A 23,674-nucleotide genomic window follows, 5' to 3' on the forward strand; every position below is an offset into this window, starting at 1 on the left:
ATGAGTTTAGCTTGAAGAGAGACTGTGGATAGGGTAGTAATTGGTAATAAGTTTGGTGTGGTGGTTCAGTGGAATACTACAAAGGTCCCTGAATATCAGATTCAGTTAATATAGATCCCTGAGGTCTTTAATCCTATGCCAAACCAACCACTTGACCCAGGTATCACTATTTCCATGGCAGCTTGGAAAATGGTGCTGAGAGAGGGTCTACAAGATAATATTTAGTTTTACTCCCTATCAATGGAAGCAGAGATTTACAGGGGAAAGCTTTCTTCTCCACTTGCCCTATTCTCAGTTTTGAATGCCTCAAACAGAAATACTTCTCTTTCCCCATTATAGGCACCACAAAGTGTTGCCATTTTAATCCATATGGAAGACAGCAAGGTCAGTGGAAACAAAGTACTCAAAGGGTTTTATTCACTTTTGCTCTTTCTGGGGTAAATCTTGAGTGAAACCTTCTGCAGTTTCCAGAGCAGTCAAATACAATGCATATCTTCACTTTTTGCATTTATTAAAAATGCATGACCTACTGGACTTCTCTGGTTGCTCCCTCCTTGATCTCTACTTGAATTTCTCCAGTGGAATTCCCCAGTTGCATCACAATGCTACTGTTTCAAAATTTAAGTCTCCCCAAATTTCTGTTCTGAGAATCTTGTGCTTGCAGGATCACATTCAAGCCTTTTTCTTTCGAGACAACTTTCTCTTTGTCACTTTGCAATGGCTATCATTTTTTATTCACATCATTTCCCTAGACTTCCTCCTTCTCGACTGTATATTGTTGCTTCATTCGGCCAATTCCTGAAAGGTTCCTTCATCCTCATTCAAGCAAAAGATGTAGAGGAAATGGAAAAAAATAAAAATCCCCATAACATCAGTTAAGCTGCCAGATGCAGCATTAAATGATATTTTTAGACAGGAGCCGTTTCTTGACCAAGCCCGTGTTGTTGTAAACCCAAAAAACACAAAACAAAACAAAAGCCTTGAATAAGACTAACCTTCTCCAAAGACTCATTCTGTGAGACTTGGGGTCTCCAAACCCTTTACTTCCCCTCCCCCAGATACATTTGCATATACCAGAAGGAAATGTGATTGGGTCAATATTATGAGATATCTCCACCAACTAAAACCACAACCCATCTTACTAAGTACACCCTTCCATAGGAGATTCTGGACAAATACAGAAATTATGTATCTTGACTTGCCCAGGAAAGCAGAGGTGGTGAGTTCAACATGTAGGATTTTTGCCCAGGTCTTCATATACCATAGCCCTCTTAACACTTAACTTGTCAGAATCTTATTCCCAGTTCAAGACACAAATCAAGGATCATTTTCTCCATACAACATTCCCTAATCTTATACTACATAATTCGAAATGGACTTTCTCTTCTCTGAACTCATATGGTAATTAATCTATCACTACTGATTTTACACTTAACATAAGCTAACTTATATAGCCTTTTAAAAAATGCATATGCCCTGCCTCCCCAATCTAAATGTAAATTTCTTATAGGCAGGAATTATGTGTGATTTATTTTGAATATCTTTTAATTATTTTTATTTTATCCTTAATAAAATAAATTTTATTGTATTGTGTTATGAAAATGCTTGTTTCATTCTGTGAACTAAAAATGGAATTTTTTAAAAATAATAATTAATAAAAAGAAAAGGAAAAAAATAATAATATGAAAACTGTCATACTTCTACTACTTTATGGTTGAATAGTACATTAATTGCATTCTCTTTGAGCTCTACAACATCCTTGTGAGCTAGAGACTACAAGTAGGGATATATATATTTTTTCTTTTTTATAGAGGAGCAAACTGAAGTTCAAAGTGGTAGGCAAATATAGCATGTATTCATACTCTCAAAACCCACTTGCCAATGAGAATGAGCACTAAGAGATGAAACTCTAGAGTTTATAGTAATGGGTACTCTGGGAAGCTAACCTGCTAGTGAGAGTCAGGACCACTGATTTCATGTAATACAGAGCTAATGTACATGAAGTGCCTCCAAAACTTTAAGAGCACTCTATATATTATCTCATATTATCTATTACTTTTTCACATAACCACAACAATACTATTTCATAGCCCCTTAAACCATCATTTTGTTAAGTGCATACTCTACCAGCCACTGGGCTAAGTGCTAGGAATAAAAAGGAAGGCAAAAGCCTCAGTCCCTACTCTGAAGCAGCTCACAGTCTAAAGCACAGGCCACGGGTAGTGGGACCAATATGTAAATAACTATGTAGAAACAAGATATAGGAAGGATAAATTGGAGTTAGTATCAGGAATAAGGTGCTAAGATTTAGGAGGCCTGGAAAGCTGTCCTGGGAAGCCAGGAAGAAGAGATGAGGAAAGAAAGCATTCCAGACGTGGGACAGCCACTGAAATAGAATGGAGACGAAGTGTTTTGTTGAAGGAAAAGCATGGATTCCAGTGTCACTGGATTATAGAGAACATGACAGGGGAAGGGGGAGTAAATAGTGGGGTGGCTAGAAAGTTAGGTTAGTTCAAAAGGTCTTTGTTAGACAAATAGAACATTTCATATTTGATCCTGGAGATAATAAGGAAGTTTTTGTTTTTTAATGGGGAGGGTGGGATAGCCAGATCTTCTGATAAGGGAAATTGATGACAACTGAGCACAGGATGAATTGGGTTGTGAGAAAGATGGTGAAAGGGTTATTATCCTTATTTTCCAGATGAAGAAACTAAGGGGGGTAGATAGTGTGGGACTTGCATGTGGTCATGGTGCCCCTAGGTCTGGGAGCTGTGATTTGAACCCAAATCTGCTTATGAGATCCACGCTCATTTACCTGAACATGTGCTTAGGGAGTACTTGAGTACTTGTTTGTTGACTGAATGAGTCTATCCATACTTGCATACATTCACAAGAAACGGCCTGTTCTTCTTTTGGCAGAGGACTAGAAAAGGTTACCGATAGGAGAGGACAAACACACAAATAAGCAAAATGATTCTATGCTTCTAGAGAGAGTGGAAAACTTGAGGAAGAGTAATAATCATCCGTGGGCAGCCTGAGTTTAGATTAATCTTAATAAAAGAAAAACATGAGAGGTATTATCTTTTTTTTTTTTTTTTTTTGTTGGGGAGGAGAAGGGGAAAGGGAGAAATAAAAGCATAAACAGGGGGAATTAGGATGGAGAAAAAGACACAGATAGAAATCGTAACCCTGAACGTGCAGGGGATGAATATTCTCACAAAACAGAAGCAGATAGCAGAATGGATTAAAAACCATAATCCTACAATATGCTGTTTACAAGAAACACATCTGAAACAGGGGGATACACATAGGGTTAAGGTAAAAGGCTGGAGTAAAATATATTGTGCCTCAGCTAAAGTAAAAAAAAAGCAGGTGTAGCAATCCTAATCTCAGACAAAGCAAAAGTAAAGATAGATCTAATTAGAAGAGATAAGGAAGGACATTATATCCTGCTAAAAGGCACCATAAACAATGAAGCAATATCATTGCTTAACATATATGCACCAAGTGGTAAGGCATACAAATTCTTAGAGGAGAGGTTAAGGGAGTTACAGGAAGAAATAGACAGCAAAACTATAATATTGGGAGACCTCAACCTCCCCCTTTCTGAACTTGATAAATCTAACCTCAAAATAAATAAGAAAAAAGTTAAGGAGGTAAACAGAATTTTAGAAAAGGCACATATGATAGACCTCTGGAGAAAACTGAATGGGGATAAAAAGGAATATACTTTCTTCTCAAAAGTGCATGGCACATACTCAAAAATTGACCATGTACTAGGGCATAAAAACCTCACAATCCAGTGCAGAAAAGCAGAAGTAGTCAATGCATCCTTTTCAGATCATGATGCAATAAGAATCATTTTTAATAAAGCACCATGGAAAAATAAGCTAAAAACTAATTGGAAACTAAATAATTTAATTCTAAAGAGTGAGTGGGCCAAAGATCAAATCAGAGAAACAATCAATAATTTCATTCAAGAGAATGACAATAATGAAACAACATACCAAAACTTATGGGATGCAGCAAAAGCAGTTCTTAGGGGAAGTTTTATATCTCTAAATGCCTACATGAATAAAATAGGGAAAGAGGAGATCAATGATCTGGGCATACAGTTGAAAAAGCTAGAAAAAGAGCAAATTGAAAACCCCCAATTAAATACCAAATTAGAAATACTGAAAATCAAAGGAGAGATAAATAAAATTGAAACCAAGAAAACTATTGAATTAATAAATAAAACAAAGAGCTGGTTTTATGAAAAAACCAATAAAATTGACAAACCTTTGGCCAATTTGATTAAAAAAAAGAAAGAAGAAAATCAAATTACCAGTATAAAAAATGAAAAGGGTGAGGTCACCTCTAATGAAGAGGAAATCAAAACAATAATTAGGAATTATTTCGCCCAACTGTATGCCCATAAATTTGACAACCTTAGAGATATGGATGAATATCTACAAAAACATAAACTGCCCAGACTAACAGAGAAGGAAGTGAAATTTCTTAATGACCCCATATCAGAAAAAGAAATTGAGCAGGCCATCAACGAACTCCCTAGGAAAAAATCTCCAGGGCCAGATGGTTTTACATGTGAATTCTATCAAACATTTAAAGAACAACTAATTCCAATACTTTGCAGACTATTTGGGAAAATAGGGGAAGAAGGAGTCCTACCAAATTCTTTTTATGACACAAATATGGTACTAATACCCAAACCAGGTAGAGTTAAAACAGAGAAAGAAAATTATAGACCAATTTCTCTAATGAATATTGATGCAAAAATTTTAAATAAAATATTAGCAAAAAGATTGCAGCAACTCATTACGAGAATAATACACCATGACCAGGTAGGATTTATTCCAGGAATGCAAGGCTGGTTCAATATTAGGAAAACTATTAGCATAATTGACCATATCAACAACAAAACTAGCAAAAACCATATGATCATCTCAATAGACGCAGAAAAAGCCTTTGACAAAGTACAACACCCATTCCTATTAAAAACACTAGAAAGCATAGGAATAAGGGGAACCTTCCTCAAAATTATAAATAGCATCTACCTAAAACCATCAACAAGCATTATTTGTAATGGGGATAAACTAGATGCATTCCCAATAAGATCAGGGGTGAAACAAGGATGTCCATTATCACCCCTATTATTCAATTTGGTTCTAGAAACATTAGCTGTAGCAATAAGAGAAGAAAAAGAAATTGAAGGAATTAGAATAGGAAAAGAAGAAACTAAATTATCACTTTTTGCAGATGATATGATGATTTATCTAGAGAATCCTAGAGAATCAAGTAAAAAACTACTTGAAATAATAAACAACTTTAGCAAAGTTGCAGGATATAAAATAAACCCACATAAATCCTCAGCATTCCTATACATTACTGACAAAGCCCAACAGCAAGAGATAGAAAGAGAAATTCCATTCAAAGTTACTGAGAGGTATTATCTTAAGCAGACACCACAGTACCTTTCAAAAAGTTGGCCTCAAAGTGAAGTTGAATGATTCACAAACAGCAATAAGGTAAAAACTATCAATGTGCTTTGACAGAGTTGGTGAATTGCCCCAGCTGGTTCACATTTGCATCATTTATGAGATGCTAATTGGTCCATGTTGTACAAATGACTCTGGATGTGATGCCTAGGGAAAGGAGCTCATTTATTAGAGTCCCAACAGAGAAGGGTCATGGAGACCTCAAAGTTGAAAAAGAAAATGTGCAAATCCCATCTCACTCCCAATGCCCCACCACTAACACCGACCACTGTATCATTAAAAAACACAGGGTGTTCCTAAAGTCTGGACACATAGGCAAAAATGCATGTTTTCAAGAAATGAAATGAATGAAATTTTCAACAACATTTTATTTAATTGGAATATTAACAAATAACATCTTCAGTATGAATTTCATCATTTGTGATGCAAAGGTTTGCAAGATTGACAGAACTAGATGCAATAACTCCATATTGCCTATGTGTCCAGACTTTAGGGACACCCTGTAGTATCTTCCTATCTAACGTAATTAGACTCTTTCAAAACTACCTCAGGATTGGGGATAAATGGGGGAGGAGGCACACACATGCTACTTGACACAACTGTGGTAGTGATGCCAAAAGGAGGGCAGTTTCACTAGGAAATAGCACTGCGGGAGCAATATGATGGGATCTTGGAATAAAGATCCATTTTTGACACTGTCACACTAACAGTGAATTTCCTGATAATTCTGCTACAAAATGTCTCTCCAATCCAGATCAGAAATCTGGCTTTGTCCCTAGACCTTCCTTCATCTGACTGGCTCATAATCTGGCTGATAGGAGCCCCCTAGAATCTCTCCAGAGATGTGGAAGAATTTGGAAAAATCCAATTTGCAAAAATTCACAAGGTGCTGCCACCCCTGGTCACCTTTTGTGCTCATGTAGAGCCACAATATAGCCAAAGTTTGCCAGGGGGCTTCTATCCTACTTTTATTACAGCTATATACAACCACAACAACTTCTCTCCTCTCCCAGGAACTCCAGTACCTGGAAACCAGCATCATTTTTTTTCTCTCTCACTTTATTTCATGCTGAAGTTAAGGGTGGCCAAATTAAAGCTGCAAGCCATGAGTTTAAAGTGGGGGGTGGGTGCATGTCACATTTCCTCCACAAAAAGCATGGAGTAAAATCAGAAGGGGGAGGGAGATGAGGGAATAGGTATTTATTATGGGCCATACTATGAGACAAGTGCTGTGTACTTTACAAATATTATCTTGGGCAAAGGAATCTAGGTGAGAGAGCCCTTAACTAACAACCTTGGACATGTCTCTTCACCTCGCTCATCTCCATTTCCATTTCCTTACGTGTAAAATTAAGAGGTATTTCACTAGTTGGTTTCTCTAAGGTCTATTTTAACTGTAGTACTAAGATTTTCTGACTTAGCTTCCACATTACCTGAAAATGTGTTACTGTAGAAGACTCCCCCGCCAATAAAAAATAAACCATTTTCAGGAAGCCTTGGAGGCAAGATACATAGACTTTTTGTCCATTTAGCAACAGGTGAGTCAGCCTCGAGTTTGCATTTCAGATGCATTTAGGATGCCCCAGGAAATCCTTTTGTATTTATTATCTTTCAGTTGAAAAATGTAGCCATTGAAAAGGATCAAAAAAGAAGTGTAACCATCCCACATTTTAGGAAAGACTCTGACAAATAAAGGAGAATCCAAAAGGGGCCAACCAGGAATGAATAAAGTGAACCTTGAGATCATATTATCAGAAGTTCAGCTCATTGAAAGGTAGCTGCTTTGCTCACCTGGAGAAGACAACACTAACAAGAATAACCATTATTTTCAAATACTCAAAGGGCTATAAGGTAAAGTGGAATTAAATATATTTTAGTTTTCCCTAAGGATAAAACCAAGGGGTTTTGGAACAGAGTTGCACAGAGAAAAAGTAAGGTTTGATTTAAGGGCAAAAGTCATAAACTTGATTATCTTTCCATTATTCTCCAGATTGATTATTCGACAGGTCTTTGAGAATGGCAAGATCTATTATCTTGGAGGACTTGGCATCACAGAGAGAATTTTATATTTTCTTGTCTTAGAGGCTTCATGTAATGTTTCTTTCCAGTGACTGCCTGCATGTTATTTACTCAACTGTAGTAATACTAGCCTACTCTATCATCAGTGGAAACGAGCTTGTCCTGGCTCTGTCTGTACAGACTGAGAATAACTTTCCACTGTCTAAATCATCTATGTTGGCCTACAACTTTGTCTACAAATACACCATATTGTATCATGTAACTCAGAGTATTTACACTGCTAATTTCCTATGCCTCGAATGAACTTCCTCTTCTCAGCCACCTTTTTGAATCCCTGGCATCTTTGAAGGTATAGCTCAAGCAAAGCAGAGTTAAAATGGCAGAGTATTAGGGAGAAGTACAACCCAACTCCCCACCATAATTCCTCCATAAAGATCTAAAAATACCTTAAACCAAATCCTAATTAAGAAATTAAAAGAAAAAAGCACAGTAAGCCATATTTTTCAAGGCCCTATCAAGATTGACTGATAGGTCTACAGATACTGGAGATGGGAACACATCAGGACTACATGTGCAAAAGGGGCAGAAGAGATCCAAGAACCAGAAAAATGGCTTGACCTTTTACACTATGAAGAATAGGCACCTTTCAGGAAACTGATGCACAAACAATCAAATGAATGAACAAAAGAATGAATTAATGTAAAAATACATGCTGTTGACCAAATGGTAAATAGTCAAAGTATGTGGACAGACGAGCAGTTCTCAAAGGATGAAACCCACAGAATAAATAGCTACATGGAAAATAATCCACTTATTCAGTAATAATGAGAGAAATAGAAATTTAAATCATTCTGGGATTCTACCTCACATCACATGGATTGACAAGGTTGACAAAGAAGGAAAGTGATAAATTCTGGAGGGGCTGTGGGAAAACAGGCATATATCAATGTACTGTTGGTTGAGCTATGAACTGGCCCATCCATTATGGAAAACAATTTAGATCAATGCACTGCAAAAGCTAACTGTTCACCTTCACTATTCCAACAGTACCACTACCAGATCTGTACCACAAAGACATTTTTAAAAATATCACAACTGTGGTGGCAAAAAAATGAAAACTAAGGGGATAGGCATCAATTGGGTAATGGCTGAATGAGTTATGGTACAAGAACGTGATAGAATTCTGTTGCTCTTCAGTTGTTTCATCATGTCTGTCTCCTTGTGACCCCATTTGGAATTTTCTTGGCAATGATACTGGGGTGGTTTGACATGTCCTTCTGTAGTTCATTTTGCAGGTGAGGAAAATGAGGCAAACAGGGATAAGTGACCTGTCCAGGGTCACACAGCTAGTAGGTATTTGAGATTGGATTTAAACTCAGGTCTTCCTGACTCCAGTCCTGGCACCCTGTCCACTGCACCACCTAGCTGCTCCTGTATGATGGAAAACCACTGTGCTAAAAGAAACAATGGAGAGAGCTTCAGAGAAGGCCAGGAAGATTTGTATGAATTGATAGAGAGTTAAATGAGTTAACTGAAGAAACAATTTATATAATAAGAACAAGTTTGCAAAGACAAACAACTTGGAAAGACTTATGAACTTTTACCAATACAAAACCAAACAAAATTACAAAAGATTAATATTTAAATATGCTACCCACAGAGAGAATATAGAGTACAAATTGGGGCAGTTTTTTATTGTGTTTATTTTTTACATGACAATTGTGGAATTTGTTTTTCTTGACTATATGTTTGCAATAATTTATTTTTTATTTGTTTTGGTTTGGGTGTGTCATTGGCTATGGAATGGGAATGGGACAAGGGGAAGGAGGATTTTTGTTGATGACACTTCTTCATAAAGCTTTTCCTGATCACCTCGGATGTCCAGATTCTACCTTATCTTCTTTTTGTTCATGAGTCACATGTACACATACACATGTACACATATGAGTACGTGGCTGTATAAATTCTGACTTAAGAGGACTTTTTATTTTTAACCTGCCAAATCCCTCTACCAGTGAAATTACCAAGTTAGTCCTATCCCTACTGGTATGTTAATGCTGCCTCCTCCAATGGAATGTAAACTCTTGAAGGGCATGAATTTTTACCTTTGTCTTTGATTCACAATTATCACAGTTCTGGGCTTGTTGACTGATTTGATGAAAAGCTCACGCATGCACACACACACACACACACACATATGCCAATATGCACAAATTAATTTGGAAAATCTATCTCTGGAGGTAGTGGGTTGTCCCTTGCTAGGCAACTTCAACCAAGGCTCGATGAGTAATAGAGGAAGGAAAGAAGGAAGGAAGGAAGGAAGGAAGGAAGGAAGGAAGGAAGGAAGGAAGGAAGGAAGGAAGGAAGGAAGGAAGGGAGAGACAGGGTAAAAAAAAGAGCAGATAGATATTTCCTCCCCCCCCACCAGCATACTTTCACTAAAATATCAGTTAGACAAGATGCTCTATAAGGTCCCCTTCAAATCTGTAATTCTACTTTTTTTTGGGGGGTGGGATAAGGAAAATAGGTGATATAATCAGGGTAAGTCAACATTAAATCACACACTGTAAAAAAATATAATAGTGTCACTCCATTAAATATGTGTGTATATGAATATAATATGAAATCCTCCAGACTTTTCTTTGTCCATTGTTCACTTTTTTCTGCTGTTACCATTACTTATTAATCTCAGCATGTGTGCCCTACATACAGGTCCTATATTAAATGTTTCCAACTGGCTGGAGACAGAATAGATCTGATAATCCTAATTCAAACTGAGATGTTGGCCCCAAAATGAATAGAACTATCTCAAAACTGTCTCTATATTAAAGTGACCAAATCAAAAAGGCAATGAAATACATTTTGGTAAGAATTCTACTCTTCCTTGGTCATTTTAATATGCAGATAAAATTGGGAGTAAAAATAATTTCCCTTAGTATTTTACATGTTAGTTGCATTAATTTTCCTGTACCAATTTTGTGCATGCCTGAAGCATCAAGAACAACATAATTATACATCAATTTTTAATGACCTCTATTTATTTGATGGTGTCCCAGTCCAGTAATGTAGGAGTTCTGGGAATGCATACACAGAAGCAGCCAGGTTAAGTTAACCAAAGGATTTGTTATTATGTAGTCACTCAATTGTGTTTGACTCTCTGTGACTCCATAGACCATAGCATGCTTATACTGTCCATGGGGTTTTCTTGGCAAAGATACGAATGATTTACCATTTCCTACTCAGAGATATTAAGGGAAATGGAGGTTAAGTGAATTGCCCAGGGTCACATGGCTGGTAAGTATCAGAGACCATATTTGAACTGAGGTCTTCCTCACTCCAGGCCCAGCACTGTATGCACTGAGCCACCTACCTGACTCAAGATTTACATAATAACATTAATAATAATAATAATAACAGTAATAAACAACAATAATAATGAACTAGCTGTTGGCATAACCACTTAAATATAAAGCTTCAAGGAGGTATGTACTGTTTGGTTACTTTCATTGCTACCTTCTGCAACCTCATCTTTTTCTGGCTTTGAGGAACAAAACATAAGCCACAAATATAATCGCTCCCAAATGCTCAATTCTATCCAGACAACAACTTGACTACCAGATGGTCCAGCTATGTTAGGGGCTATGCAGTTTTATAATCAAGTAGATGAAAGGAGGTAAATGTTCTTTCAAATGACCAAGTATTAGGGTTGGCAGAATCCAGATGACTATGAATATGACAATCAAGTTTAGGTCGGATAAGGTTAAACACAAAGATTTGTAGAATTCCTTTAGGGTCAGGGGCTGCTTTCATGGATATTCGTCAGCCACTCCAGCTTTCTCTAGGGAACAGTCTGACCTAACTGCACTGTAACAGTTGGAGAAGTCTTTGGAAAATTCAAAATATATTCAATACTACCCTCAAGAATTACACACCATGAAAGATCCATTTCTTCCAGCTTACCTACTGCTGTTTTGAAAGAGATAATGCCTCTCCAAGGAGGGGTGTTGAAGGTTGGGATTATTCTCCCTTTTATCAGCAGAAACAGGACTATAGTGTGTGCAAATTCTGACATTGCTCTCAATAGGAAAATCTTTCCAGCATTTCGATTCTTAGAAAATGATGGAGTAGAGATACTAAAAGCCAGCTTTTTAAATGGAGTATTTCCCCAGTGGATATTTACAATTTTATGGCAAGTATAGCAGAAGCCAATTGATCATTAGGTGAACTTATTTCTGTGCTTGAATAAAAATGATAAGTTATATTAAAATTGGGAATTTAAAGGATTTATATTATTTTCATGCTTTCCAAATATGAATATTTATTTATAAATAGTCCTTATTGGTGTGATAAAATATTAGCAAGGAAGGTTGTGGGTAGTTTCCAATCCTGTCTCCCAACAGGTTTTTAAGTAGCCAAAAGCCAGCAATCTGCTTTGAATGAATTTGACCATAAGTACCCACATTATGGTCCCTGAAGAGAAATTATTAATTTCTTTAGAAAAACTGAGATACCTGCAAAAAAGAGGAGAGAAATGATGACAATTCACTTGGGGGAAGAAATACTGGCTAATTCCACTCCCCCCTTGCATGTAGGTAAGTGCCAAAAAGAGCAGTATGGAAGTGACTGTTGGTCACATGCCCCAACCCATTGAAATCAGTAGTGATCAGAATAAATGAGGAAGAAGGATGGAGTTGCGTGGTTATGTGTGTTGACCTGCAATTAGTCATATTTAACTTTTCTATTGACTGATCAATAATATTCAATCAGCTGGGGAAAAATGGAAAAATATTCCTTCCTTATGGTAATAGTATAGATTAGATTTCCTGTGTTTCCTTTTTTCCCATAACTTCAAGAAAGCTAATAAAAATGTAGACTTTTATTCTGTTTTTTACTTTTGTACAAAAAAAGGATATTGTTTAACTTTGATAAGATCAAACAATTATGAGTCCAATTTTTTGACTGTGTCTTTTAATTCATAGGATAGCTGGACCAAAAAAAAAATTATTTCTAGAAGGGACCTTGGAGTTCACCACATCCTAACCCCGTATTTAAAAGATAAGGAAAACTGAGGCTTGGCGAGGTTAGCAATTGTCTTCAACATGGTGAGGTAAGATGACTACAAATATATTTGCTCAAAGAATTAGAGAGTGGGAAGATAAATTGTATACCACTTTCTGCAGGATAGGAAATGTTGGGATGTGTCTGTAATAAAACTATAACTACTATTCACCCATTATAAACCAGAATTCTTTGTTCCTCCCATCTAGTGTGTCCTCTATTACCCAACAGATTGGCCATTTGGGGTAGCTATAAGCTAGATGTACGATGGGCAATTACAACGGTAGAGATGGCCTCTCACCCAGCATTCCCACCTCTGCTGCCTCATAATGGAGAGTACATGCTCATTTTTTTAAACTGACGGATACATGTAATGAAAAGTTTGGAGACTCTTGGCCTGAAAAAGCAGATCTTTGGAATCAAAAGGGATACTATAACACATACGCTTATTTCCTTATACGAAGTTATATCAAGTCTTAAGGATCAAGAGGTCAATCACTAAATATTGGTGAGGTACCTACTACGCACTAGGAACTTTGCTAAGTGTTAAGGACACAAAAAGAGCAAAGGATAGCCCCTACTTTTAAGGAGCACCCTCTAATGGGGATACGAAAAACAAATACCTAAAGGATAAATAGACAATGCTTGAGAAGGAAAGCACTAAAATTAAAGGAGTTGAGAAAGTTTTCCTGTACAAAATGAAATTTAAGTTGGAACTTAAAAGAATCTAGGGTAAGTCAGGAAGTGGAGGTGAGAAAGGAGAGAACTCCAGTCATAGGGTACAAAAGAGATGCAACGTAACCAAAATCGCCTGGGTGCTAAATGTCATAGACAAGATTCAAACCCAGGTCCTCAGACTCTGAGAAATGATGCAGCTCTTCTATTTCCATGCCACCTGTGACTGTGACCAGGTTGGAAGGCCTCAGATGCAGCATTCCTAATGAACTTACTGTCCTGATTGGGAGAGTAGAGAAAGCTCGGATCGTGATAGCTACAGTAGCAGTCACAAATACAAGAAGAAATCCCGTAGTAGTATGTAAGAGAAGAGGTACTCTAAACCACACTTCACGTTTAAAGAAGCAGAATGTCATTATTTGGAAATACGATCCTTAAATGAGACAGATTATTGTGAGTTGATAGTTGTTGATTCAGAAATGACTATTGTGAAGGATAGGATCATAGACGTTATCATAGAGTCTTTGAAAGCATATCACAACAATTGCAGTAAATCCGCAGGCTGAAGTATAAGTAGTCCAAAAAGGAAGCATAATAGACAATGTTGAAGACATCAATCAAATTTGGAGTCAGGAATATAGAGAATGATGAAGAGGGTCACCTGCTCTGTCAAAGTGGAGATGAACTAAAGTATAAGATAGAAAATTGTTGCTACTTTGGGTGAAGGACCTTTTGGCAAAGTAGTAGCGTGCATTGATTGTGACATGGATAATATAAAGGTTTCAGTGAAAATGGTAAGAAATTTTGGCAGATATCATGAAACTATTTAAGAATTCCAAATGTAGGGGGTTTTAAATAGTACTAGTCCTAATAACCCCAATAATGTATTCCAAATGCTAGAACAGTTTGATCATCATGGTCATATTTGCATAGTGTTCAAACTGTTGGGAGTCAATATTTATGGTTTTATTGAAGAAGATAAATTGACCATCTCAGACAGGTGGAATATCATATCTACAAGTCCATAATTTTTTTTCATTTTAAGTTGACACATACAGATCTGAAACCAGAAAATATTTTGTTTGTCAAGGCTGCATAATCAAGTACAATGCTAAAATGAAATGTGATAAATGCACACTTCGATATAGAGATATCAAAGTCATTGCCTTTGGAAGTATAGCATATGTTGATGAGCATCACAATACTTCAATGCCTACATGACACTATAGAACGCTAGAAGTCATTTAGTATTAGGATGATCTCAGCCTTGTGGAATATTATTTTGGTTTCACAGTATTTTAAACACATAATAGTAAAGCATACTTCACAATGATAGAACAGATATTGAGGCCTATACCAACACAAATGATCCAGAAAACAAGAAAGCATAACTCTTTTCACCACAATCAACTAGATTGGGATGAACATAGTTCCACTGGTAAATATGTTAGGAGATGCTGTAAATCACTAGGGGAACTCATGTTTTGTCCTGTTGCAGAACATGAGAATGCATTCGACTTGGTTCAAAAGATGTTACAATATGATCTAGCTAAAGTATTACCTTGGATGAAGCATTACCATGTCATTTTTGACATTAGAAACAAAATGAAATGTACACTATAATGTACTATATAACTTCCTAGAGGGACTCACTTAAAACTGTGTCAGTCAACTAAACATTCTAATATTTTTATAAACATTAAAGAACTTTTTTTTTTACTTTAAGTATGTAAATACTGTACAATTTCTATCAATGCCATAATTATCTGGTTAAGCAAATATGGTCTTGATAATGAGTGTTAATGTAAAAAACTAAAGTTATTATTCTTTTATTTTTAAAGAAAAAAGAAAAAAACCTGGTGACTGAAGATGGATTGGAGTGAGGAAACACTTGAGGCAGGCAGACCCACCAGCAGGCAATTGTAATAGTATAGACATGAGAAGATAAGGGCCTGAACTAAAGTGTCAGCAGTGTTGGAGAAGGGGACATACTTGAGAAATGTTGTAAAGTTAAAATCAACAGCCTTTGTCAATAGAATAGATATGGGAAGGGGGAGAAGAAGGAGTTAAGAGAGAGTGAGCTGTCTCAGATCATCCCTGGTTTTGCAAGTCTGAGGGATTGGGAGGATGGTGATGTCCTCTACAATAACAGCAAAGGTAGAAGGTGGAGGGTTTAGGGGAAAAGATAATGAGTTCCATTTTGGATACATTGAGTTTAAGATGTTTACTAGACATCCAGTTTGAGATGTTGAAAAGGCAGCTGGAGATGAAAGATTGGATGTCAATAGTAAGGTTGGGGCAAGATAGTAAGTGAATCATCAGCATGGAGATGGTAATTAAATCCACAGAAACTGATGAAATCATCAAGAAAAACAGTATAGAGGAAAAAGAGAAGAGGGCTCAGGACAGAAGACTGTGGGACAACTATGGTTAGAGGGCAGGTCCTGGTTAAATATCCATCAAAGGAGAATGAAAAGGAACAATCAGATAGGTAGGACAGGAACCAAGAGAGTGATACTCTGAAATCTTAGAGAGAAGAATACATAAGGAGAGAATGATCAACAGTGTCAATGACTGCCAGAGAGGTCAAGGAGTTTGAGCATTAAGAAAAGGATGTTGGATTTGGCCTCTGAGAGATCTTTGGTGACTTTGGAGAGAGCAATTTCAGTGAAATCATATAGGCAGAAGCCAGATTTTAAGGGGTAAAGAACAGAATGATAGGAAAGAAAGTAGAAGCATTTATAGTAGTTATCCTTTTGTAGAAGTTTAACCCAAAGGGCAGAAGAGATGCATTACTGTTGTTTGGTTGTTTTTCAGTCATGTCCAACTCTCCATGACCTCATTTGGGGTTTTCATGGCAAAAATACTTGAATGGTTTGCCATTTACTTCTCCAGCCTATTTTACAGATGAGGAAACTAAGGCAAATAGAGTTAAGTGACTGGCCCATAGTCACACAGCTAGTAAGTGTCCCAGGCCAGATTTGAACTCAGGAAGATGAGTCTTCCTGACTCCAGGCCTGGCACTCTATCCACTCTACCACCTAGCTGCCTCTGAAGAGATACAAGATGATGGTAATGATGGAAGGACCAAGTAAGAGTTTATTCAGGATGAACATCCTGGGATTTTCTTGATCAATGGAGCCTCAGAACACGTCTTTCCCCCAGATCCAACCATGTGTCAAAATTATCTCTTCCTAAAAATATAATGGTCACAACCATCTTTCTGGGCACCCTTATTTACAATGTTAGTATTATCATCATGTCTTCACCCTCCCTAACCTGACACATACAATCATACACCGTGTGTTATTGAATTTCCCTCCACAAGATTTCTACCATCTCCTACACACACACATGCACGCACACAAACACATATATGTCTCTCTATAAATACATACATATACATATGTACATACATACAAAGACACATATACACACATATAACCACCCAAGATCATTCTGTTAGGACTTCTTGCCTGAATTATTGTAATACCCAACATATAGCTGTCACAGCCTTGAAGTTTTCCTTTCGTAATGCATTCTTTACCTAGTTGCTAAAGTAGCATTTCTCATGAATAGATGTGATCAGTCCGCTTTTCCACTCAACAAATTCCACTGGTTTCTTATTATCTTTAGGACAAAATATTCAACCTCCTTTATGACATTTAAGTCCTTTACAACTTGGCTTTCACTTTCCTTCCCATGATATTTAAACATTGTTCCATTTTGTATAAATCTAAATATAGTCAAACTGGTCTGTTTGCTGTTATGAGGTTGTATCTGCTGTCTTAGTATTATTGCACTGGACCCACTCTATCCCTGGGATCAGTTTCCTACTGACCTACACTTTAGAGTCTCTAGCATCTTTCAAGGCTTAACTGAAACATCACCTCCTAATTGAGGCTTTTCCTACACTTTCCTCCTCTACCAGTTTTTAGGATGTTCACCCCCCCCCCATATAAAACCCTAAAGAAATAAAAATGCTTTGTATTCATGTTTCATATTATCTGAATATATTTATAAGTGCACATGTCATTTCCCTGGTAGAATATAAATTCTTCATGAACAGGGATTATTTCATATCTTTTACCCCTAGAGGCTAAAAGAGAGTATGGCACATTTGGCCCTTGAAAATACCTATTGATGAATTAGCAGATTAATTGATTTTTCAATGTGCAACTTGGAAAATCTCAGTGTAACACCTCCTTCTTGAGCTGTTCCTGTAATGGGGCACTCACACTCACAGATTGGGGTGCCCAGAGGGTACAGGTAATTATCATTCCTTTCAGGGTTGTATGAATAACCTGGATGATACAGGGTTTATTGCAATGTCATGCTCAAGATCTTTAGCGTGTGTTTCTCATTTTAATCAGACACTAGATGAACACTGGCTTTTTAGAAAGGGAATTTACAAAGGTGGTAGAGTAGGCACAATTGTTACAATACAGTACCGTGAAAAGTCTGTGGTATGCTCTCCCATAATTATACACAGACCCATGGGTGAATATGTATAGGCAGAGAGTAAACATAGCTACTAGTTACTGATCATAATCAAGAAACATTTATTAAGCAGCCCTTTGCTAAGTGCTGGGGATACAAAGAAGGAAGGAAGGAAGGAAGGAAGGAAGGAAGGAAGGAAGGAAGGAAGGAAGGAAGGAAGGAAAGAAGGAAGGAAAGAAGGAAGGAAGGGAAAAAGAAAGAAAAAATAAAGGAAGGAAGAAAGAAATGGAAAAAGAAAGAAAAAGAAAGGAAGGAAGGAAGGGAAAAAAGAAAGAAAAAGAAAGAAAAAAAAACAAAAGCAAGAAATAAAGAAAGAAAGGGAAAGAAAGCTGAAAATTTAATGAGGGAAAATGTTATTGTCATTTCATCACTTCAGTTGTGTCCAACTCTTCATGAGTCCATTTGGAGTTTTCTTGGAAAAGTAACTGGAGTGGTTCGCCTTTTCCATCTCATTTTTCAGATGAGAAAACTGAGGCAAAGATGATTCAGTGACTTGCCCAGGGTCACACAGCCAGTAAGTGTCTGAGGCTTGTTTTGAACTCAGGAAGACGAGTCTATTTAACTCCAGGCCCTGCACTCTATCTACTATACCACCTAACTGGAAAATGAGGGAAGGCTACATAAAAGGAAGCTAAAAAGTGGGTACTGCCCACCCCCAGGCTGAGAGTGGTAAGTGCGGGGTCATAATGTTCATGGAATTGAGCAGATGGGAAATGAAGAGTTAGCTAGAAAATTCTGGTTCCCCTATAAAGGTGAGGGAGAGGCTTGGGAGGAGTTTATTGATCCACCATTTGGCCCTCCAATCAGAGGAGGGAAGCAATAATGGAGGTGTTGATTGTAAAAGTTGAATCAGTCTCCAAGATGATGAGACTTCAGGTGATGAGCCTATCGTGGGGAAATCATGGTGTTCTTGGAGTTGAAGCTGAAGAGAAATGAATTAGCTGGAAAATTCCGAGCCCTCTGTAAGGAAGAGAATTGGGAAGAGTTTGTTGCACTGCCTTCAATCTTGAACAGATATCAGGTATTTTTCTCTTCAGCAAGTGGCCACATCCATTAAATCTTCTTTCTCATTGAGTGGCTATCTTTTTGTATCTTTCTTCTGACCATATTTTAGCTGTATTTGTCCTTGGGGGTGACACTTGCTGGTCAAATTGTCCCCTAATGGTTGTTTCTCTGATGATATGGAAAATGGAAGATGGGATAGTGGAATACTTCCTTTGTGCTCACTCCCTACTCTGGTTGCTGTGCTTTACTACAGGAACATGTTTTGCCTCTTGAAAGCATTCAAAAGCATGGAATACTCCACCATTTTTGAGTACTTGACTTCTAACAGAAGGGGATTGTGGGATAACTTATTTAGAGCTAGATAATACCTTAGATATCATCCATTTCAACACCCCCATTTTAACAGGAAGGAAATGTCACAACTTCAGTGACTTGTCCGTAATCAAAGAGCAAGTAGTAGAGTCATTACGCAACTTGGGTCCCCTTACTCCATATCCATGGTTCTTTCAACTATATGATGCTGCCATATTCTGAATATACCTGTTTTATGTGTAGAAGACAAGCCAGAATCATTTACTGTACCCAAATGGAGGCACATAAGACTCATTCAACTCTCTGCTAGTCAAAGTTCTTCCTTCTCTATTGTCACATTAGATTATGAGCTCCCTGAGAGGAAGGGTTGTTTCACTTTTCTAGTCATATCATATCCTCAATATGTAGCATGAAGTTTTGCAGATAATGTTTAATAACTGCTATTTAGCCATTCAGTCATTGATTCATTCATTCATTCACATAAGGATATATATGCATAAAGACAGATAGATATACACACGCACACATATATGTGTGTATACATATATATGTGAATGTATGTGAAGGGAGGGTACAATATATCTATAATTTCATCAATTTAAGAATTCTCTCCAATAATGTAGAACCCAACCTATCTATGCCTACCCACCATGTGAGATTGTCATCTATTAACCTCCTGGAAATTAATCAGAAGAGGTGCACATAACCTTAAGATTCTTCCCTGCTTTCTCCTGGCATTTCAAAGGTACCTATGGAGCCCTCTGGTGGTTCCATCACTCATCACTCACTAGGGCCATACAGCCATTTTATCTTCCCTGTCATAGAATTCTGTAATGGCACCCTTCCTTTGCTCTGTCCTTTTTAAAAGGTCTTCTTTAGATGAATATTGTGGCTGGCAAATACCCACCATGCACATTTCCATTGCTCTCTGTGTCAGACGTAGCTTTTGTTTTATAGAAGCAAAGATATTCCAGTTTTTGATGCCATACTTTAGTACTGAAAAAATGGACGTTTGCTGTTTTAAGAAGCTTGGAGTTAGGAAAAGTGTATTTAAATTCTCAGAAAACAATCCACTCTCCTCTCCTCCTTTTCTACTCTGGGTCCAAATCACTATGTGAACTGCATATTTCAGTTATATGTACTGTTAGACAAACTCTGCAGTGTCCTATCAGACGCATGCTGGGAAAGAGGCATTATTCCTTTCTTCATTCAGTGTGGATTCTTCATTCTTCACCTGTGTGGATGGGCCAGTCAAATTCTTGTGATTGAATACAGATCCCTTCCAGAAGGCTTTATAATATCTTGGGGTTTAATTCAATCAACACAATGTCTTCTGTAAACAAGAGTATCTGGAGAACCTTACCTTCCACAGGGAATCTCTTCTAGGCCTGGTGTGTTTATTTATTGTTGGTGTTGTAATAAATGCCCATATGTACACATACAACATTTGAATTGAATGCATATGCAAATATGCCTCTATATGCAGTTGTATATATGAGAATATGTATGTATACGTGCAACATATATAGAATATTCTTCAAAGGACAGTATTTTTTTCTTCTTTTCCAAACCTTGTTAACGATGATAGAGTTTGCAGCTTCTTTAATCACAAAAAGAGCAGCTTTACATAGTCTAATCCTGTTCCTCTAACAATGGGTTGTTCACCTGCAGAAAATAACTCATTTGTCCTAAGCAGCCACATTATACTTATATCAAGTAGAAGTGGTAAATTCCAGGGGTATAATTATGTAAAATGGAATGCATTTCCCCAACATAAAATTTATAGGATGGTTTTCAGCAATGGAATAAGTAGCGACACTAATAACCAACATTTTGCTGCCTAAGCTTTGCTACCCAGAGACATTTAGTTTCATAAAAGAAACATGATTCAAGAATGAGCCAGTGTGGCTAATCAGGAAATTAGCTAAAGGGAAAAAAAATTCTACCCACCATAATTAAAGGCTGACTTTGTGTGAGACAATAATCCCCCCAAATGAAATAACAATCAAAGGTTTCTCAAGGTAAAGACAGAGCCTTTATTTGCAAGTCTCGCACAAGAATTGGGCATCGCCCACTCCAGAGAAACCCGGGGTGGGGAGGCAAGTTTCAGAGGATAGGCAGTCAGTTTATATACCTCTTAAAGGTCCCCCCAAAAGCCCCCTTAAATAACAATTCTAAGAAGCCCCATTACAATAACAATTCTAAGAAACCCCAAAAGCCCTGCCCCCCACTTCTCGACCTCCATCCCCATCCATGGGGGTTGTTGGCCTCACATTCTTGAAACAAAGAAAGATTCTTAATCTAACACCTTAACCTCAAACTAACAGACAGCAACTACAGGTGGTATTCACCCTATGAGTATGCAGGATGTGGATATATGTGGTGTATATGCAAGTTTAAGTGGGAGGGAAAAGGGGGAATTTAATTCTTAAACTTAAAGATATAGTTCAGGCATTATGGAAGCTAAATTATGAAGTATCCTCTTTTCCCTAAATGGGAGACTTTCATTCATCTCGCTCAATTTTGACACCAAAACCTGCAGAAAAGAATGCCAAAGTTCCAAGTGCTCTGGCATCTCAGGCATGGAGGTATTCCCTCTAATAGTGACCCATCCATGCCTTTCCTTCTTTTTGGACTCCCATCCTTTGCTTCCTGTAAAGGCACCACAAAGCATCCCCACAACCTGTGGAAAAACTGCTTCCTGCTCTTCTGACACTGCCAATACCAATGGAATCCTGGGCCACCTATGACTTATGGCATCCTCTTCCCAAGGTGAAACAGGCAATTTCAATTGTGTGTGCCCACATGATTTCTTCTAACCACTAGCCCTCCCCATATGTCTAGTCGCTACCTAACTTCCCCTAAAATGTCTAATTTCATTTCATGTTTGATTTTTTTATAACTCTAATAACAAAATGGATAAAGTCAGGCTTTGCCGCTATAACTATTTGTCAGATTGTCTTTATTCCTATTCTGTGGATAGATATCTGTGAGAACCTTGCTGCTGCAATGAACACCTGTTGCACATGAAATATCTGCAAAGTGTAGAAGGTTAAAACAGAAGAGAAACAAAAGGTTATTGGGCACATTTCCATGCAGAGCAGCTACTCCTTGGGTGGGTGGGGTATCTCTTTTAAGTGTTACTTTGATAAATGTACTTCCATCAGAGCTTTTTCTGCTTCTGCCTGGGCCTGGTACCTAAATGAGCCTTTCTGTTCTAATCATTGCCTCTGTCAGTGACTTTCTAAAGACAAATAACATTTTCCTCTTAATTCCAAGGAAACAATAAGCACAATATTCCCCACCCCCACCCCGACTATCTATCTTTCTCTTAGAAAATATTGTTTCAATCCAGCACAAGGGAAGAAAAAAATGTTCACAGTAATAAGAGGCATATGACTGAGCTTGTAGGCATAGATCGAGGGGGTAAGTTATGAATTATAGTCATATATGAGATACTACATTTTGAAATTTCAGCTTTGTGATAAATGCCTGCCCTGCCCCATCATTAACTCTGGGTCATGCTCTACAATTATGATGCTAAATACTGCTGGGAGAATGCTCAAAGGGATGAAGACAAAGTAGAATTTTGTTTCATGTCAATGAGGGCTCTCTGGGTATGGTAATCTGGGATCAGAAACATCTGAGTTCATACCTTGCCTCTGCAAAACATTTACCCTTTCTGTGGCTCAGTTTCATTTCTTTTTATGATCACTTGTCAGGCAGGATTATACTACTGAAGACTGTTCGTATAATGGTTGAACCAAATGCTAAGATCACTTGCAACTTTCTAATGCTGTGATTTCATAGTCGTATTTGCTCCCAATAGACTCAACTGGCACCAAGCACAGATCATAGACAGATGATTTCCATATCCAAATATTCAAATCTAATCATTCTCCTTCACTCCACGATCATATTGAAAGCTGCTGGTTGGGCATCCCCTTCTATTTGTCTCATTAACATTTCAAACTCAGCAAATGTAAAACACAACTCATCTCCTTGGCTACTCACCAGATGTCCCCCCTGCTCAATCTAGTGCTCAGAACTCCTATTTTCATGGAGAGTTCACATACTCCCAGTCAACCGTGTTGATCAACTCTGAGTGATACTTGCTTTTCCCTTTTCTTCAGCTTGTACACACATCAGTTGATAAGTCTTGTTCTTTCTATTTCTATAACATTTTTGGAGCCCCAACCACACCCGACTTCTCAACAAACCTGTGATTATCACTCTATGCCAGGCTTTCATTACTTTTACCTGGATTATAGTAATAGCTTCATAAGGGGGTCTCTTGTTTCCAGGCTCTTAGGTTTCTAATCTAACTGCTGTAGAGCAGTAAAATTAATCTCCGCAGGATAGGTCTGACCATATAACTCCTGTACTCCAAACATTCTGGGTGTCTATGTTTTTATGGTAAAATATCAACTCTTCTACCTGCAATTAAAGTTCTTCCCAACTTAAGTCTCAGACCTCTCTAGCTTATTTAGTAATTACATCTTTAATGGCTAACATTTATATAACGCTTACTATGTTCTAGTTACTGTGTCAACCACTTCACAATTATTATCTGATCTACAAAACAGCCTGGGAGGTAGGTGCTATTA

General features: G+C 37.5%; 1 protein-coding gene and 1 pseudogene across 2 annotated transcripts in view; one reads left to right on the forward strand and one right to left on the reverse strand.

Moving 5' to 3' along the window:
• CTNNA3 (catenin alpha 3) overlaps nt 1-23,674 on the reverse strand; it is a 1,949,360-nt gene that overhangs the window by 152,846 nt on the left and 1,772,840 nt on the right. The gene's annotated exons all lie outside the window — the stretch shown is intronic.
• Nucleotides 13,502-14,842, forward strand: LOC118828345 (annotated as a pseudogene).

The sequence above is a fragment of the Trichosurus vulpecula genome, chromosome 8, assembly GCF_011100635.1.
Source record: "Trichosurus vulpecula isolate mTriVul1 chromosome 8, mTriVul1.pri, whole genome shotgun sequence".
Taxonomy (NCBI): domain Eukaryota; kingdom Metazoa; phylum Chordata; class Mammalia; order Diprotodontia; family Phalangeridae; genus Trichosurus; species Trichosurus vulpecula.